Raw genomic sequence first — 19,054 nt, 5'->3', positions numbered from 1 at the left:
CCTGCCCACCCTCTAATACCCAGGTACACAGCAAGAATGTGGACTCTGCTGGCCGTTCGACTGGTCCAGCTTCCTTAATGCAAGTGGCTGCTTGTCTAACTCTGTCTCACCATTCTAGCTCTTTTCTTTCAATGTTATAATGAAATAATGAGAGAGGCAGCCAAGATTACTGTGTAAGTTACTCTGTGTTTGCATCAGAAAAAATGTGGATGGAGTCCCAGTTCTGCTACTTACTAATTATGTGACCTTGGGCAAGTTATTTAACTTCCTCAATCTTCTACCTGCTCCTCTGTAAAATGAGACTGAAGACACCCACATCACTGGATTGCTAAAAGGATTAAATAAAATAAAAATAGGTAAAACACTTAATGTCATACCTGGTACATGTTGCTCCATAAATGGCAGTCATAGTTATATTTTATTTTATTTAATAAAGATGTGCTGAAAAATACCACGCTTGGTACTATGGAAGTAGGGAAAGAAGGAGACACGGTCCCTGTCTGCAAAGAACATTGCAGACTAATGGGAGAGAGAAAATACCAAAGTAAGCAAAGGGAATGGGTGAAGGAGTGGAAAAGTTATGGGGAAAGAACTGAAAGAAGATGAAGTTAGACCTACGCAGCATGGAGGAGGGTCCAGAGGGAAACTCCATTGCAAAGGTGTGGGAAAGGCCACCTTGACATACAGTTCCATCCTGCAGGCAACAGCCTTTCCCCATGTTTCTGAGATTCTCTTATTCAATAGTGCCATATCATGACCATGAACATGTATGCCTCTATTATTCTGTACTTTTTGGATACCCATGGGTGAGTTAGGGGTCTCTAGGAAAATGAACAAAGAAGCGTTTCTTTCTTCCTCATCCACCTGTCTTTCCCTTACACCACTGTGATTGTCTGGGTCATCTTTAGAAAGCTTAGTTGTTTTTTTTTTTTTTTTGACTGGATGGCAGTTCAATCACAGGTAATTTCCTGGGCAGATTTTAGGCATCTCTAAAATTTAAAATGAAAATGAACTGCAGTGTATGTATGCCAAACTGAATGCATGTATGCCTTCTCTACACTAGGTAAAGCATGCAGATTGTCTGAATGCCTGACCAGATTGTCATCACATGTGTGGGCTGAATAGTACCTTGGGAATTGGCTGGGTCATTCTTCAACTGACTAGCCCAAAAGTTACAAAATTCTCTTGCTCCCCAAATGTCATAAGGAGGTAGTAGAGTACTATAAAGAGGCTCAGAGCACCTGTATTCTAGTGTTAACCCAATGGTGATAATTGTATGTAACATCAGGCAAATTTTCTTGATTTCTTTCTCAGTAAGCAAAATAGGGGAAATAACTCCTGCTGATGGTTCTGTAGAGCACGAATGTAATTTTCTTTTCAGAATCGGATACTTCTTATAAAATGTAAGAATTGATAACTTCTGCTTGAACCACTTTACCCTGTTGTTGTGGAAATCAGACTATAGAAAGGAAAACATTGTATATATGTACATCTTCTTTATCCAGTCCTCTGTCAATGGGCATTTAGGTTGTTTCCATGTCTTGGCTATTGTGAATTGTGCTGCTATGAGCATAGCTGCTATGAGCATAGGGGTGCATGTATCTTTTTTAATTATAGTTTTGTCCGGATATATGCCCAGGAGTAGGATTGCTGGATCATATGGTAGCTCTATTTTTAGTTTTCTGAGGAACCTCCATACTGTTCTCCATAGTGGCTGCACCAAGTTACATTCCCACCAGCCTCATAGGACCGTTCGCTTTCCTCCACACCCTCTCCAGCATTTGTTAGTTGTGGACTTTTTAATGATGGTCATCATTTGCTGTACAGCAGTAATTAACACAACATTGTAAATCAACTATACTTCAAGAAAAAAAAAGAAAAAAAAAAGAAAGGAAAACATTTTGGCAACTTTGTCTCTAAGGCTGGCTTTTAAGTGTCTGAGAAGATTGACTATGTTCCCATTAAGATTTCTATAGGTTGGTCATTTCCTGTTCTTCCCGCCTTGCACAACAAGAATTCTAGGTGTCTGATTTCCCTCCTAAGTTGGTCCCTCTAGGCTGGTGAATTGGTTGTTATCATCCACCACATATACATGTATCAGATCATTCATCAGCCTCTTAAGTCATTAAGTCATTCTAATGACTTCTCCTTGCACTTGGAATAAAACCCAGACTTGTTACTGGAGACTGCCAGCACTTGTATGCTTTTCTGCTGGCGTACTTTGGGCAACGCACATGGGCCTTCTTTCTCTTCTCCATACATGCCAAACCCACTCCTGCCCCAGGGCTTTTGCTCCTACTCTTTCCTCTGCCTGCAATGCTTTACCCCTAGATCTTTGCATGGCTGGCTCTCATTCCTTCTTCCTTATTCCTGTCTCAACACACATCTCACTTCCTCAAGGAAGCCTTTTCTGATCATGCGATCTGAGGTCCACCCCCTGCTCCACCCACATCACCATCTCATTCCTTCATAGTTCTTAACACAATCTGCAACTGAATTATACATTGTTTCATTCACTTGTTTACTCTGTATCTTCTCCATAGAATGGAACCCATTTTCCCAGGGTGATATTCCAAATATTTAACAACCAGTATCACATGGCACTAATCAATCAGAATTGACCATGGCCAAAGTCCTGGGACAGGGTCCAGGAGGCCCCCTAACCTGCCCTCCGACCTTGAAATTGTTGATGTGTGGGGAGGCCCAGGAGTCCTGAGGGAGTGGTTGGAGTACATAAGCAATGCATGTTAATTAGCAATGCATATTAACTAAGCAATTCATGTGAACTATGTGCCCATTATTGTGGAAATATTTCAGTATCTTAGCAATCAGTATGACCATTAGTTTGTACTGTTTGAATATCAACCCTACTTGTCTCCTATATTCAACACTATATCCCAGGCCTGGAACAGTGACTAGCATATAACAATCCCTCACATGGTGACTTACTTGACTATCAAGTGTTGTCCACATATGCTTTCTTGAACTTTATATTTTCTAAAAGATCTATAAGGTGGCCTGGGTTCAAAGGTCACTCATAGGGTTAAGTAATGGTGTACTGAGGCCGTGTGGTCTACTTTAATGATAACTAATGTCTGTAACTCTTCATAGTTTACAAACATCTACATGTCACTTATCCATTTTATCTCCACAACCATGCTGGGAGGCTGGCAAGACAAGACATATTCATTTCTCCATTGAGTAAACTCAGACTCCTATAAATCAAGTGATTGCCAAAGGGTAGGCAGAGCTGTGAAATAGTTCATGTCTTCCGGGCTGGGACCATGTTCTTTCCAGCTGGGTATGTATTCCGTCCCCAGCCCTGGGTAGATCTGAACCTGAGTACAGAAGCAGCTACTGGATATAGGTGTAAAGATTCTGGGCTCTACATCTAGGGTTGTATATGCCCTTATATAATAACAACTGTGGCTGTTTTACAAAATAGGGTAGTTCAAGCAAGAGTGACCAGCCTAAGAGGGTCTAGAGGAAGCTAGAAACCCTGTCCAAGAGTTGGAGGAACAGGAAATGACCAACTTGGAGAAGACTTCAGGGAGATATAATCTTCTCAGATGCTTGAAAACCAGTCTTAAAGACAAGATTGCCAAGACTTTTTCTCTGCAAGTTCACAGGGCAGAGTTAATACCAGCAGTGAAAAATAATTGCAAAAATCAAGTTTTTGATTCAAAAATACATATTTACAAAAAGAGAAGTAACATAGCCTAGAACAGTGTTTACCAAAATACAGTGTATTTTCTTAGCACAAAATGGTGCTAAGAAAGATATTTTTATTTAGGACATGATTGAACATTTTGAAAATTTTCATTAGTTCTGAGTTTATTTTAATACATACTAGGGAAAATACATGATTAGTAGACAAATTTTGTGATTTCAGATATATAAGAAGTGGTTAAAGTAGATATTTTACTTTTTAAAAAAATGAAACAAAATCATTTAAAGAGAAATTTTTGGTGCATAACAGCAAGGGTGAATTTTCAGACATGTACAAATGAAGCGATAGATGAGTGATTGAAGTTTGTGAAAATCATATTCTTTGAAACTAGCTCTATCACTTTTCATGGACTTGGAAACATTCTTAACATTGTGATTCTTACCATTATAATTTCCTCATCTGTTTAATAAGTTTGTGGCAAGGATTAATAGTTCAATGCATGGAAAGTATCCAGCATAGTTTGGCACATAGTGAGAACTGCATAAATGTTAGCTATTGTTTTTATTTTTATCAACAACAGTGAGAACTACTGAACCATGGGCAGGTACCTTGTGAAGCAGAAAGCTCCTCATCATGGAAGGTATGTAAACAGCATTTGTCAGGGATGCTGCAAGGGAGATTCCTATGTGGGTGGGAGCTCAGCTAGAACTTTGAGGTCATTCCAGCTGGGAGATTTCTGTGAGTCTGCCTTTTAGTGAATTCCAGGATGCAAGAGAGACTTGCAACTAGAGTTTTCCTACTACATGTTGGGAAGAGACTTATGGTACTGCTCAACAGGACTCAAAGAGCCATTGCTCGGTGAGCACTATTGTTGGCCTTTTCACAACCCACGTCACTGTCAAGGAGAGCTGTCAGAGAACCACAGAGCTATTGTCCCATAGTTCTTGCCCAACCAGGAAAAGTACCCATTCTGTCCTCACAACCGTGGGAAAGGCTGTGAGCATTTCTCATGGGTACAGAGAGGACCCATCCTGTCTAACCCTCAACTGGAACCTGGCCTTTACCCAATAGTGACTGCTGACAGGCAATCAGGTCCACCTTGAGAGCTCGAGCTATGGGAAACACTTCTTTAAACAAGCTGAAACATGTTTCTCTGTAGCTTTCACCCACTTGTCCTAGTTTCATCTCCTTCAACCACAAAGAACAAGTCTCCTCATTGCCTCCAATGGGAATCCTTCAGAAGGCTGCAGGCTGATGGAGTGTTTGCCCTGTTGTTATTGATTTCCATGCCATTCTTCATTGTTCCCACAGATACACTGTTTCTGTCAAGCATAGTCATTGACATCATGTTCTAATATAATTTGTCTCTGTCCTTTTTTGAAGGCAAAAGATTGTGGAATCTAGGCCCCTTTTTCTTTATAAAGGGAGATGCTCTCAGTAGCAGTTCAGTTACACAGGATCTAGTAACTGTACTTATGTGATGCTGTTAATGACAGATCATGGTGTATCTGGTGCTCTTTGGAGGTCTGGCCCCCTTTTGAACTCTGCAAATGATCCTAAGAGATCTCCTCCAGGTCTGCTGCCCTAATTTGCATATGCAAATGACTAAGGATTCTAATGTCTAATTCAAATGGCATTGCTCTCCTGAGTTCCAGGATCACATACAGCAGCCTGCTGGATATCTATGCATGAGTATCTTACAGGTGTTTTAATCTCACCAAGTTCAAAATTGAACCCATCCATTTTCTCTCTATGCCCCATATCTGCAATAAGGATAGTAATAGTGTTTACTTCACAGTTCTAAGGATTAAATGAATGAATGTGCATAAAGCACTTAGGATAGCAACTGATGAATTTACTTATGTATATTGCTATTATTGGAGGATATAAGAAAACAAATAAAATATAATATGTTGAAGACTGAATGGTTATGTGGAAAAAAATGAAACAAGACAGATTGAGAAGTGTTGGTAGGAACAGGAAAATGCCACAGGGCAGTTTTGGAAAAACGATCATATGTTCCTCAGTGATCTTCTTTGGGAAATAAATGTCTGAAGAAATTCTTGGTATGTCCTTTAACATCGGTCATTCTGAGTCTTTTTAAAGATGATCAAAATGCTCAGCATGAGGGGCCTTCTCTCCTATACCTGAAGTCACTTCTAGGTTCAGGATTTCTCCTCAGAGGAAGTGAGTTCACGATGAGATTAATTTCTAAGGAACAAGGTTTGCATCTGGAGATGGCAACAGCCTGGTTTGTAACGGTTTATGCAAGTTGAGTGCCAACTTGCTACTGAGAGGGATCTTGTGAACCTGGAAGGGTGATGGCTTAGGCACGACACGTAGAACATCGCTACTCAAAGTGCAGTCTGCTTCTGGTCCTCAAACTGCTGCTGATCTGCATGTGGTAATTGTAGGTTTGGGAATAAGCATTTAAACAGCTGTTTATCAGTCTTACAGAGTGGCTTTATGTCTGTTAAATCTACCAGTAGAGAAATGTAGACTCATATTTGTCATATGCATGGTAAGGGACTTGAGTTATCTGTGGATTTTCGTCTTCATGAGGAGTCCTGGAACCAATCCCCCACAGAAATGGAGGGTTGGCTGTGTATGTTTCATTTAATTTAAAGCATTGTGATGCATAGAAAACGAACAAGAAGAAAGAAGAGAAAGAAGATAAAAAGAAGTTGGTTCTCTGTAACTAATTGTTTGAAAGTGCTGAGGCAGTGTGGAGTCATGGGTTCTAGCCCTGCTCTGACACCAACTCATATGAGACCCTCGGCAGCTCATTCTCCTTTGGGAATTACTTTCCTCATCCATGGATTAGAGGTCTTTGAATAGCTGGTTTTTAGTTTCCATTTTAGCTTCACAGATGCCATAATCCCAAGAATCTTTAAAACATTTTTTTTAAATAAAAAATGACTGAGTAAAGCTCCATTGCTTGATTTCAAGCCAAATAATCCTTTTTGGTAAAAACCTAACTACAGCATAGATTCTTTTTTTTTTTTTTTTTAACGTCTTTATTGGAGTATAATTGCTTTACAATGGTGTGTTAGTTTCTGCTTTATAACAAAGTGAGTCAGCTATACATATACACATATCCCCATATCTCCTCCCCCTTGCATCTCCCTCCTTCCCATCCTCTCTATCCCACCCCTCTAGGTGGTCACAAAGCACTGAGCTGATCTCCCTGTGCTATGTGGTTGCTTCCCACTAGCTATCAGTTTTACATTTGGTAGTGTATATATGTCCATGCCACTCTCTCACTTCGTCCCAGCTTACCTTTCCCTCTCCCCGTGTCCTCAAGTCCATTCTCTACGTCTGCATCTTGATTCCTGTCCTGTCCCTAGGTTCTTCAGAACCTTTTTTTTTTTTTTAGATTCCATATATATGTGTTAGCATATGGTATTTGTTTTTCTCTTTCTGACTTACTTCACTCAGTATGACAGACTCTAGGTCCATCAACTTCAAAACAAATAATTCAATTTCATTTCTTTTTATGGCTGAGTAATATTCCATTGTATATATGTGCCACAACTCCTTTATCCATTCATCTGTCGATGGACACTTAGGTTGCTTCCATGTCCTGGCTATTGTAAATAGAGCTGCAATGAACATTGTGGTACTTGACTCTTTTTGAATTATGGTTTTCTTGGGGTATATGCCCAGTAGTGGGATTGTACAGCATAGATTCTTAATGCTTTTCTTCAGATCCCCATTAGAAACATGTTTTTTTCTTTGGGTGGTTATCCCTCAATCTGTCACTTTTCATTGTAAAGATCTCTTTGTCTTGCAGCACTCAGGTTTTCCCCATGAACTCAAATATTTTACAGGAAAAATTTTCTCTGCTGAGTGTTCATAGACTGATGATCTTCTTGAATTTACCAAGAGTCCCTCTGAGGATGTTCTCTGAATAAAATCTAACCAGCATTATAAGGAGTTTGGATTTTATTCTAAGACTGAGGAGAAACCATAAGATGGTGGCAAGAAGGGGAGTGACATAATATAATTTATGTTTTCAAATATCACATTGGCTGATCTTTGGTGATTAGATTGTAAGGGTACAAGACTATATACGAGAATAGTTTGGTGGCTATTGCAGTAGTGTAGGCAGGCCATATGGTGGTTTGACCTATGGGACGTAAAGAACAGGTCATGCTATCTAGCTTGTTTACCAGCCTTGGCAGCGCTGTGTTGTGGAATTGCTTATAAATCCTATAAGTGGCTTTTCTTAGCTGGATTGGGATCATAGGTTTTTTTATGGGGTTACAGGTAGTGGTTTGTAGGAGTTAACATTAATTCACAAGAAGTCCTATCTTGGAATTATTGCTGAATGTCCTATTCATATGAGTGTATAGAATCAGGAAATGTGCAGGCATTGAATAACTATAGATGCAGGGTTTCAGATGGGAGAGGGCTTTTATCTTTACTACTCATCCACTTAGAAAACAGAGGTCACAAACAAAAGTGCTTCAGTGTAGAAGCCAGAAGTCATCCCAGACAAAGTGCTGGCTTGTTGGGTTCTTAGCCCTGGGACTACCCAGAAGATAAAGAGGTCTGCCTTTGGAGATAGACTGTCTTCAGTCACGTAGACCCCACTTTAGCTGACTCAGCATTAGAGGACATGGGGCCATTTAACTTATTTTACTTTGGACTGTATGCGGGCATTTCACTGGGAAGTAAAATACTTAGAGGAAGAAATAAGTACTCCATCCAGGTAAAAGCATTCTGGTGTAATACAATTGATTGGAGATTTCCATCTGGGAAATATTTGACTCTACAAGATGACCAATATCAGCAACTACAGAGTGAAGAGAATAGCTTAGGATGAAATAATCCATGAAACACAGGAAGAAAGGCAGTGGGAAGTGATACGAAAAGTTTGAGCTGAGATTAAATTCCCCACTCTTTCCTCTGCTAGCCTCTAATTTCAGGTTGTTGTCTAATTATCAGAAGCTGTACCCCCTTCTGCAAAATGAGATAATTGCACATTTTATGACCGATATGAACATCAAGTGAGAGCTAGATAAAATGTTTGTAAACTGTAAAAAGCCACAGACAGTTTAATTATAATAGTAGGGCTTCCACTGAATTGCATCAGACTAGCAATACTATTTGTGGATTCATATGGCTTGCTTGGTCACAGCGCTGCTAAGCGAAACTTGAAAGAGACTGTGAGAAAATACCTGTAGGTGTGGAATTGCATAATGTGTAAATATGGTGATTTTATGTGTGTGCATTTGTTTGTACTAATACATCAGTGTTATATTTATGCTCAAACATTACTATATTTTGATGGGATGGGATCAGATGTAATATGGGACACGGGTTCAGAGCAAGGGCTTTGGAATCAGAAAGCCCAGTGTTCATACGTCAGCTTACAGGCTTTGTGACAAAATTACTTAATTTGCATGAACTTTAGTTTCATCAATTGCAAAGTGGTTATAGTAATACCTACTTTAGGGTGTGGAAGTGAGAATGAAATAGGGTAAAGTATAAGAAACATTTAGCAAGTACTGAGAAAAATAGAAGACTCTAATAAATGCTAATTGTTGTCATTGTTCTTGCTCGTGTTATTAATAATAAAACTCACTCTGTGCGTATGTGTGGATGGTTGGAGACTCTTGCCTGTGTGACAGTCCCTATTATGGGACAGTTGAGCAGAGATGATCACTTGTGTGAGGAAGGAACATCATTTCTGGAGTTTGCACCTCCCTGGTCTGTGGAGGAAGTTTCCAGAATCAGAGTCAGGATTTGATTCTCTATTCCTTTTCACTGAAGCTTCTAGAAATGGAAGAAGCTTGTGGGTTCTGGGAATTATGAATGAGAAAAACCAAGGAATAAAATTTTGTCTATAGCCTCTTCCAAAATCATTCAGTGAATTAAGCTAGATGAATAGGGAGAAAAACAAGGAAGGTGATGGTACTCAACCAGTAAAGAGGCTAGAGAAGAAATGACACATGGGCATAGGTGGGACAGCCGGTGGAACCATCTATAAGATTGAGTGGAGAGAGTCAGCAAAACATAATGGTTATAAGAGGTGACTTTAAGATCAGGCAAAGCTGGGTTCAAATTCCAGTTCTATCACTAACTGTGTGTAGTTGGGCAAATTGCTTAAATTCTCTGTAAAGTACAAACTGGAAATAAAAAAACAGTACACTTCTCACTGAGTTGAGGTAATACAGGTTAAGTGTTTAGCAAACTGGTAATTTTGGGACTACTTTTAATAGCTAAGAACCTGAAGTTTCTCCTTTGGAAACTTGTTATTCCCTAAAATGATTGCCTTATTTTTCTCTTTGGCATAGACTGGTAAAGATGTTCATTTCAAAAATGAACATCTAGCTTATGACCTTTGGCAAGCAACATAATGTTTTCATGCCTCAGTTTCTGCATCTGTAAAATGAAGTTATAATAATATTAATAACTGTTAGAGTGGTTGGAAGGATTAGATTAGGTCATCAATGTGACATTATTAGCACAGAGCCTGGAACATTGTAAGCCCCCACTAAGTATAAGTATTGTTAGTTATTATTAGTAAATCATTCTGTATTATTCTTAAGGAAACAAAAGAGATTTTAAGTTCGTATTAAGATTTGTTTTAAGATACACACCAGTTTCCTGAAACTTGGACTAAAAACTTTGCTCAGAAAGTACAATGGATCCTTATAAGATATGACTTGAATCTCAGTTTTTCTTTGCATAAAGCACATGTGATATTGCTGCTTCTATATCTGTTGTATTCTGAACACACAAAACATAATTATACCTCATTACATGATGTTAATGAGAAAGGGAATGGTACCATCATGCTAATTTAAACTCAGCCAGTGGTCTACGCTCTTCTACCCTAATTGGGTCAACCTGTGCTTCTTCCAAGCCCATATCAGATGCTCTTTCTCTTGAATTCATTTCTGGTAAATTTTGTAACCATTTTTCTCTTTTAAATACATTTAATTAGTGTACTTTGAAAGTCTAAACAAGACATTCAAAATAAAATTATTTTAATATTTATAATCATTTATGGAGATAGTAGCTAATATTGTTGCATTAGTATTGTACTTTATAGTTAACCAAGTGGTAGAGTGTTATGTTTAAGAGCTCTTTTATTTATTGAAGTGTAGTTGACATACAACATTATGTCAGTTTCAGGTGAACAACATAGTGATCTGACATTCAGATACATTACAAAATGCTCACCACAGTAAGTCTGGTAACCATCTGTCCCCATACTTAATCCTGGCTCTGGCACTCAGAGTATGTGATTCCAGGGATTGCCATACATATAGACTACAACATCAGTGGTGCCAACTAGAGTTTTACACTATGACAGTTCTCACTGACATGTTATTTAATCTCTTGTGTCTTGGTTCCTTATTTATTCATTTGAACTCTATCAATAAAATAAGGTTTTTGTACAATTTATTTAGGTTATCTAGATAAAATATTTAACACAATACTTGGCACATGGTAAACCATAAATGGGAGCTATAATCATTGTTTTCATAATTACTAACTCCCTTAAACCATAATTGGGAGCTATAATTATTGTTTTCATGATTACTAACTCCCTTAAACCATAAAGCAATTCTCTGAACTCTATGGCCATTATTATATCCATTTTACAAATGAGGAAACTGCGGCACTGTAAAAAATACATATTTTTTTCCAAAGCAGAAAAAAAGTGTGCTTCTAGGCTGAGAGATTTTGCCATAAAATTAAATAGTATAATAGTGTTTTTATATACTTGTATATTTAAGTTTTATTTAAATTGTGATTTTTTTTCTTTAATTAAATGGTGTTTTTTGCTGTTGTGTGAACATATGTGAAAGGTAGTGTTTAAAGCCTAAGCATGAAAAACAAAAAACAATACAAAAAAAAGGCCTAAGCAGGACTTCCCTGGTGGAGCAGTGGTTAAGAATCCACCTGCCAATGCAGAGGACATGGATTTGAGCCCTGGTCAGGGACGATCCCACGTGCCATGGAGCAACTAAGCCCGTGCGCCACAACTACTGAGCCCGCATACCACAGCTACTGAAGCCTGAGCGCCTAGAGCCTGTGCTCTGCAACAAGAGGAGCCACTGCAATGAGAAGCCCGCGCACCACAACCAAGAGGGGCCCCCGCTCACCGCAACTAGAGAAAGCCGGTGCACAGCAACAAAGACCCAACCCAGCCAAAAAAAAAAAAAAAAAAAAAAGCCTAAGCATGAAAATAGCCGAGTGACTGTTTAAAATAGCTGAGTGACTGTTTTACTGCTTTGGCCATGGAAATTTGGGTAGGAATATGCTACCACCTTCACATTCCTGAGGACTGAGAATCCTTAAGCAGGTTGACTCCCAAACACGTCACTTTGAATGTGGTTCTCTTCTGATGACACCAAATGTAACAAATAGGAGCACTGACCATTACAATTTTTCCCCCTTACAGAATAATGTGAAAGTATACATTGGGAAACTATTTCCTTAGTCATTAGATTTGTTAATGGCAGGTATTAGTACTTTATTGGTTAAATGATGCATTTATTGTTGAGTGGTATTCTGAAAGGTTCTTTATAATGGCAGTGAAAGAATTTGTAATATTTATTCGTGGTGGGAACAGAATGACTCATGAGTGAGAGATGTTAAGAGTCAAGAAAGAAAACAGCAATTTGTAAAAATTTGGGCAGGTCACCTTTATATTAGAATGATTTCTTCACATAGTTTCAATTTTGTGTTTTCCATTAAATAAGAAGGCTACTTCTTAATTGTATGTTATTTCATCAAGTTGAATAATCTTTTAATAGTTGTTTTTTGGAAAAGTTTTGTTAAATACCAACTGTATGGGATGCACTTGTCTAGGAGTTGGGGACCCATTATGAGATGAAACAGACGTAATTCTTGACCTGACAATCAAGCAGGGAGGACAGATAATGAAATGAATGATTTTAGATAAATAAAGGGTACAGAAGGATCATGTAGCAGGGAGTGTTCATCCTGTGTAGTGGGTCATGGAGGACCTTGCCTGAGGAAGTCATGTGCAAGTTGATATGTAAAAAATGAACAAAAATTAGCTACACCCTAAGGAAGGTCTGGTTCTGTGCATTCATTTATTTATTCATTCACTCATCATTTTTTATGACAAACGTGTGTTGTTTTCCTACAGTGAGACATGCCATGTTCTAGGTTCCAAGAACTCAGGAATGAACAAGCACTTCTTTTCTAAAACAAGGGAATAAATAAACAAGTAAACAAATATATAAGATAATTTCAGGTTCTGGTAATGAATAAAAAGAAGGAGGAGGGAGGAGGAGAAGATAATTGCATAGGAAAATGTGTTAGGGGAAAATAATCTGGGAAGGTCGCTCTGGGGAAATGACCCTTAAATTAAGAGGAACCAGCCATGCAAAAAGCCTTTTAAAGTTATTCTCAGTATTTTACCTTCCTTTCATTATTCACAAAGCTTCAGTAAATTCCAGTCAAAAAGTAGAGCCTTTGTTCAGGGATGTTTTGAATAGCAAAGGCATAACAGTTTGGGGAAACCACCTTCTCCAGCTGATAGCAAAGAGAGTAGCAATGCTGATCTCCTCGGGACAACAATGTAACCAACAAAATATTAAGTTCCAAGGGTCACCAGCAACAGAGACTTTAGAATGGGAGCTTGATAAAGAGCTGAGGGCAGATGAACTAGAAGTTCTATTTCCTAACTACATAAATAGCAGGAATGGGGAAAATCTGGGAAATACTTGAGGGACCTGTAAGGATGGATGATTTTTGACCAGAGGATCATTAATCCCGTGACAATTTGGTTATGAAAAGGAAGTATACCCTCACTTTATTGTCACAACCTGGTGAAGCCTAGGGTATGTAGATTATACTTAGCTATGGACATTTTATTCAACATACATTCAAATACTACTTATGCTATAATATCAGTAATTGCTAACACTCTGAACATTATTAGCTGTGTCACCCTCCCTTCTACATGCTTACATATGTTAGCTCATGTGATATAACATTTCTGTGAGGGAGCTACTATTATTTTCTTCTTCTTCTTCTTCTTTTTTTTTTTATATTTTATATTTGAGGCAGAGAGACTTACACAATTTGCCCAAGTTCACAGTAGATGTTTAGGAGTTGAGTGCAGGTAGTCCAGATCCAGAGCTCTTAATCATTTTGCAAGCCTGTTCCTTATATGCCAGGTCTGTATTTCTTCCCCTCATCAGCTGCTAGGTAAGCATCAGTGTGGTATTCTTCACATGATGAGGAGCAAATTGTAGGAGAGAGACAGACAGAGAGAGTGAGAGAGTGAGAAAGGAGGAGATGTACACATCTTCCATATCCATCCGTTGATGGATGCTTAGGTTGTTTGAAGGAAGCTTTTTTTAATGACTGCCTAACATATATCTGACCTTATAAAAATCTATCCTCTACCAAAATACACTTCATAGAAGAAGTGAGGACACTTCAGTGTTCTCAGTGCGATTCTGAGAGCTTTACTAGTATCACACTGAGGATGTTGGAGTATCCTTATTTGGTGCTAAGTCTAAACACACACACAGGAGGGAATAATGAAAATTCTTTTGTACGAAAAAAGTGTACGTATAAGTAAGAGTTTTAAGAAAAGTATAAACCATGTAAGAAGCTTAACACAAAAAGGCCCTTTTATTAATTTAGGAAGGTCTTTAAATATGACTACTGCCTCTATCATAAAACATAAAGAAGAAAAGAAAATCATCTTGATAAAGTTACATTTCCTTTATTATTATTTTCAGCCTTGTTCAGTTTTCTTCTAGCATTGTATTTTTGATATTTTGAAAGTTTTGATATAAAGTCATTCATGTTGATGGCACTATTTAAAAAACTCATACTCCTTTAAATGACCATTTTACTAATGTATTCTCCCATATTACAAAGTTTATGCTACTGCTTTTTTCTTGATTAGATTCCATGATTTTTTTGGTCTATATTGCTAGTAATATTTAAGGAGCTGGGCTTGATTAATTTAAATGTGCTTCTAATTTCTTATTACATAACAACTTTTCTTATTACATAACAATTACGTAACTTTTATGTAATTGATTTTCTTATAGTGCAGTTTTATTTTATTTTTTGCTCTAAGTAATTCTTTGACCAGATTCTATAAATACTAGTATGTAGGATTTAAATTTTTATTATTTTAAATATTTTTCAGTGGTCTGCTTTTGTCACAAATTTCTGTTTCATCTGCAATAGATTCATTTCTTGCATTAACATAAAACATTATATTTGTTTTTAATCACTTAAAAATATGTATAACATATTACACTTTATAATTCCTTTCATTCATAATGTTTTTGTATATTTTAAAATTATTATAACTTTAATTATTATAAAATAAGCCTCTGAAACTTGCTTACTATGTTTTAATTTTCTCATATATTTTTTTTCTGAGGTTGATATTGGCAACCTTGTTCTTCTTTTGTTTAAACATTATTTAAAAACATTTTCCCCACCCCACCCCCACCCCCGGCCTTTTAAATTAATTAAATAGTAGTTAATTAATTTTTAATTTTGTTTTAGAAATGTCTCTTAAAATCAGTGTTACTAAATTTCTTTTCAGGTGCAGTTGGAAACTGCTTGCCTTTGATCAGGAATATTTACCCTTTATATTCACTGAATAATTTTTCATAATTTGATATTTGTTATCTTTTTGCTTACTTCCTTGGATTTATTTATATTGATTGACTATTAGTGCACAGATGATCTCCTTTTTTGATTTTATATTTAAAATTTTGTGTGAGGAGAAAGGTTTTTTTTATGCCATTAGTTATTTCCTAATATAATTTCAAACATTATTAACCATAAAATTATCTATTTATGCTCATATAAAATATATTTTAAACTTAATTTTATAGGAAAATGGGCACGAACCCGTGTGCCCTGCATCGGCAGGCGGACTCTCAACCACTGCGCCACCAGGGAAGCCCAAAGAGACCATTCTTATTGGCATTTTTTTGTTTTGTCTAATCTGGAGAATGAAACCATCTATAACTACTTCTTTTTATTTGGTCATCATGACTTAGACTTCTTCAAAACATTACATTAATTTGGGATATTTATTAGCTCCAACTCGTCCCTTTGCAGTTAATGCTTTATTTTATTTTATTCTTTCTCTAATGTTGGTTGGCTTCTTTGATTATTGTAAGATTTTTTGTTTTGTTTTGTTTTTTGCGGTACGCGGGCCTCTCACTGCTGCGGCCCCTCCCGTCGCGGAGCACAGGCTCCGGACCCGCAGGCTCAGTAGCCATGGCTCACAGGCTGAGCCGCTCCGCGGCGCGTGGGATCCTCCCGGACCAGGGCACGAACCCGTGCCCCCTGCATCGGCAGGCGGACTCCCAACCACTGCGCCACCAGGGAAGCCTTGTAAGATTTTTTTACCTTTAGTATTTAATGTGTCAGTTTTCTTTCACTGAGTAACAAATTATCACCAACTTACTGCCTTAAAATGACATGAATTTATTATCTCACGGTTTCTTTGTGTTAGGAATCCAGACAAGGGTTAGTTGGGTCCTATGTTCAGGGTCTCAACAGGATGAAATCAAGATGTCAGTTGATGTTTAAATCTCATCTGAGGCCCTGGGTTTATTCCCAAATCACTGGTTATTGACAGAATTTTGTTCCTCACAGCTGTTGAACTGAGGCCCTCAGCTCCTAGAGGTCACGTTTTATTACCTGAGACATGGTCCTCTTCAAAATATGGCAGTATTATTCTCCAAGACCTGCAGAAATGTGTATGTTACTGCTTTGAAACTTTCTGACCTTATGTCTCTGACCTTTTGCTAGACTACCTTTCAAGGGCTCGCCTGATTAAGTCAGGCCTACCTAGTTATCTACCTTTTAATTAACTTAGAGTTAATAGATCAGGGAACTTAATTACACCTGCAAAATTCCTTTACTTTGTCATATAACATAGCCTAATCTTGGTGGTTGTTTGCTCTCATATTTATAGGACCTGCCACACTCAAGGGCACTCACCAGGTATGTACAACAGAGGGCAGGAATCTTGGGGCCTTCTTAGAATTCTGCCACCACAACACCTAATTTAAATCATACAAATTTTGCATGGTTTTTGAGAAATATTTTTAAAGACTTGAGAATTTCATTTCTGTATGAATATGTACTGTGATGTTTGAAAAGAAATTCTAGAGGTACATTACTTCTCTCTAAAAGTTTTGTAAAAGCTCTGTATATGTAGATGAATGTAGAAGAAAAATATATTGTACTGTAGTGGTAAATTTGTAATGAAATGTGTATTCTAAAACATTAATTCTAATACCTGTTGGCATCATTATAAATTAGTGTAACATTATAAAAGATTAGTTTGCCTTAAATTGTTTATGCTTTTTGGGTCAATAATCCCACTCATAAAAATCCACACTTAGAAAAGGGTTAAAGACAAGGAAAAATTCTTATGTACAAAAATGATTAAAACTCTATCATAGTGAATATTTGAAGTAAGTTCAAATCACAAAGTTGGGGAAATGTTAAGGAACTTAGTGTGAACTTCCCGAATGTATATTGTATGATAAATAGGAATACCATAAAAATATGAAAGATGTGTACAACATATGTGAAATAAAGAGCACAAAATTATATGTGCACTATGATTACAGCTATGTAAAATATGTATGTGATTGCTGTAGGATTATAATAATGTGTGAGAAAACAGTAGCAGTTGATGAAACAGGTTGTCATAACACGTGCACATTTTTAAACAATTTATTTAACACTACCAAAAGGTGTATACAAGGTATAAAACAAAACTAGGTCAGTTTCCCAAGTGTCTGGGAAAGAGTAGGTGTGGACCTCCTTGACTTCTGATCCTCTTTCATCTGAAATCTGCTGAGCCTTTACTAATTGAAGGGTGAATTCTTCTATTGCCATTGATGAGAACTAAGTGAATTATATTGGGAGTAGACAGACCCGGCCCATCCCTCAAGATCATGACTAATTGACAAACCCTCCTGATGGGGTGTGACCTAGGGCTGACTCTTGATGACTGGGGATGAATTACACACAGAGTGCTCACTTTTCCCTGCTTTTCTATGAGGTTTCAAAAGGGACTGGGGTATTGTGAGCAAGAAGGAATTACTCTATCCTCTTCATAAAGATAGCAGTGATGAAGGGAGTAGAGATCATAGATTAAAGTTAGTCCTTTCATCCAGTGTGAAAATCCCCTCCAGTGCATGTGTGAGGGGATCACCATCTTTCTTCTGCTTGTATAGCATGTATTTGCTACCACTGAATGTAGCCTATGTGTTTGATAAGCAGCAAATTTCTTTGACAACAGACCACCTTTTTCATGGAACACATCCTAGCAGCGCTGTGCTCAGGAACATAATTTGTGGAAGACTGAATTATGAATACTCCTTTAATTTTTGTACAAAAAGCCATGTCAAACAAAGAAACTTGGGATGTGAAAGAAGGATTGTACTTACTTTTCAAGGTCCCAAGAGGGATAAAACTAGACTGAAAGTATAAAATTATGATGAGCTGGATAACTATGTAAAAAGATGGTTTACTTCTAGAAGTCAAGCTTCCCATCACTAGTAGTTTTCAAACATGGATTTGATAATCATTTGATGTGACTATTTTGGAGAGGATTCAAGAGTTAAACCAGAAATTAGAATTTGGAAGATCTGTGACTTTCAGCCCTGACTGAACATCATCTTCTAACTTAGTTTTTTTTTTAAAAAAAAAGACAAAAAAGGAAGGGAGGAAGGAGGAAAGGAAGGAAATACCTGGGCCCCATCTAAGCTCTACTGAATTGAAATATCTGGGTTTTGAGACAAGGAATTTGAATTTTTAATCAGCTGCCTAGGTTATTCCTGTATATACAGTTCAAGGGACTAAACATTGAAAACCAATGGGCCAAATTGCTTTTGAAGAATACCCATTAAAATCTGTGTCCATAATACAAACAATATGGCATATTAGGTAATTAGGAATGCTAAGGTGGTAGCATTGCTTGTCTTCTGGGAATCAAAAAATAGAAACCCAATTTCTGAGATTTCCTGTCCAGGCACACGGGGACCTGTCTGTGCTACTGAATTTCTTATTCTAAGAGATAGAAGGGCAGATGAGAATTAGGCAAGGAGGAGGTGGCTAGAGAAGGTACTTTTAGAAGCAGCTTTCTCCACCCATGTACAGTCCCTCCCTTGCACTCTGCTGTATAAACCTAAGATTTTGATTGCTTGAATCTGTGGCTGTTGCCTCATGGAGTTTAATGAGGTTCATCCCATACAGAGAAGCTGCAGGACTTCTCAGATGGTTGTTACAGGGAGTGGCTTCTTGAATCAGAGCAATTCATATAATCTCTCCTCCACTGACAAGAGTCTGGCAGGATGTGCCTGCACTGCCAGACTTCCAATT

Source organism: Neophocaena asiaeorientalis, unplaced genomic scaffold, assembly GCF_003031525.2.
Source record: "Neophocaena asiaeorientalis asiaeorientalis breed wild unplaced genomic scaffold, Neophocaena_asiaeorientalis_V1.1 scaffold404, whole genome shotgun sequence".
Lineage (NCBI taxonomy): Eukaryota > Metazoa > Chordata > Mammalia > Artiodactyla > Phocoenidae > Neophocaena > Neophocaena asiaeorientalis.
Note: the sequence above shows the minus strand (reverse complement) of the source record.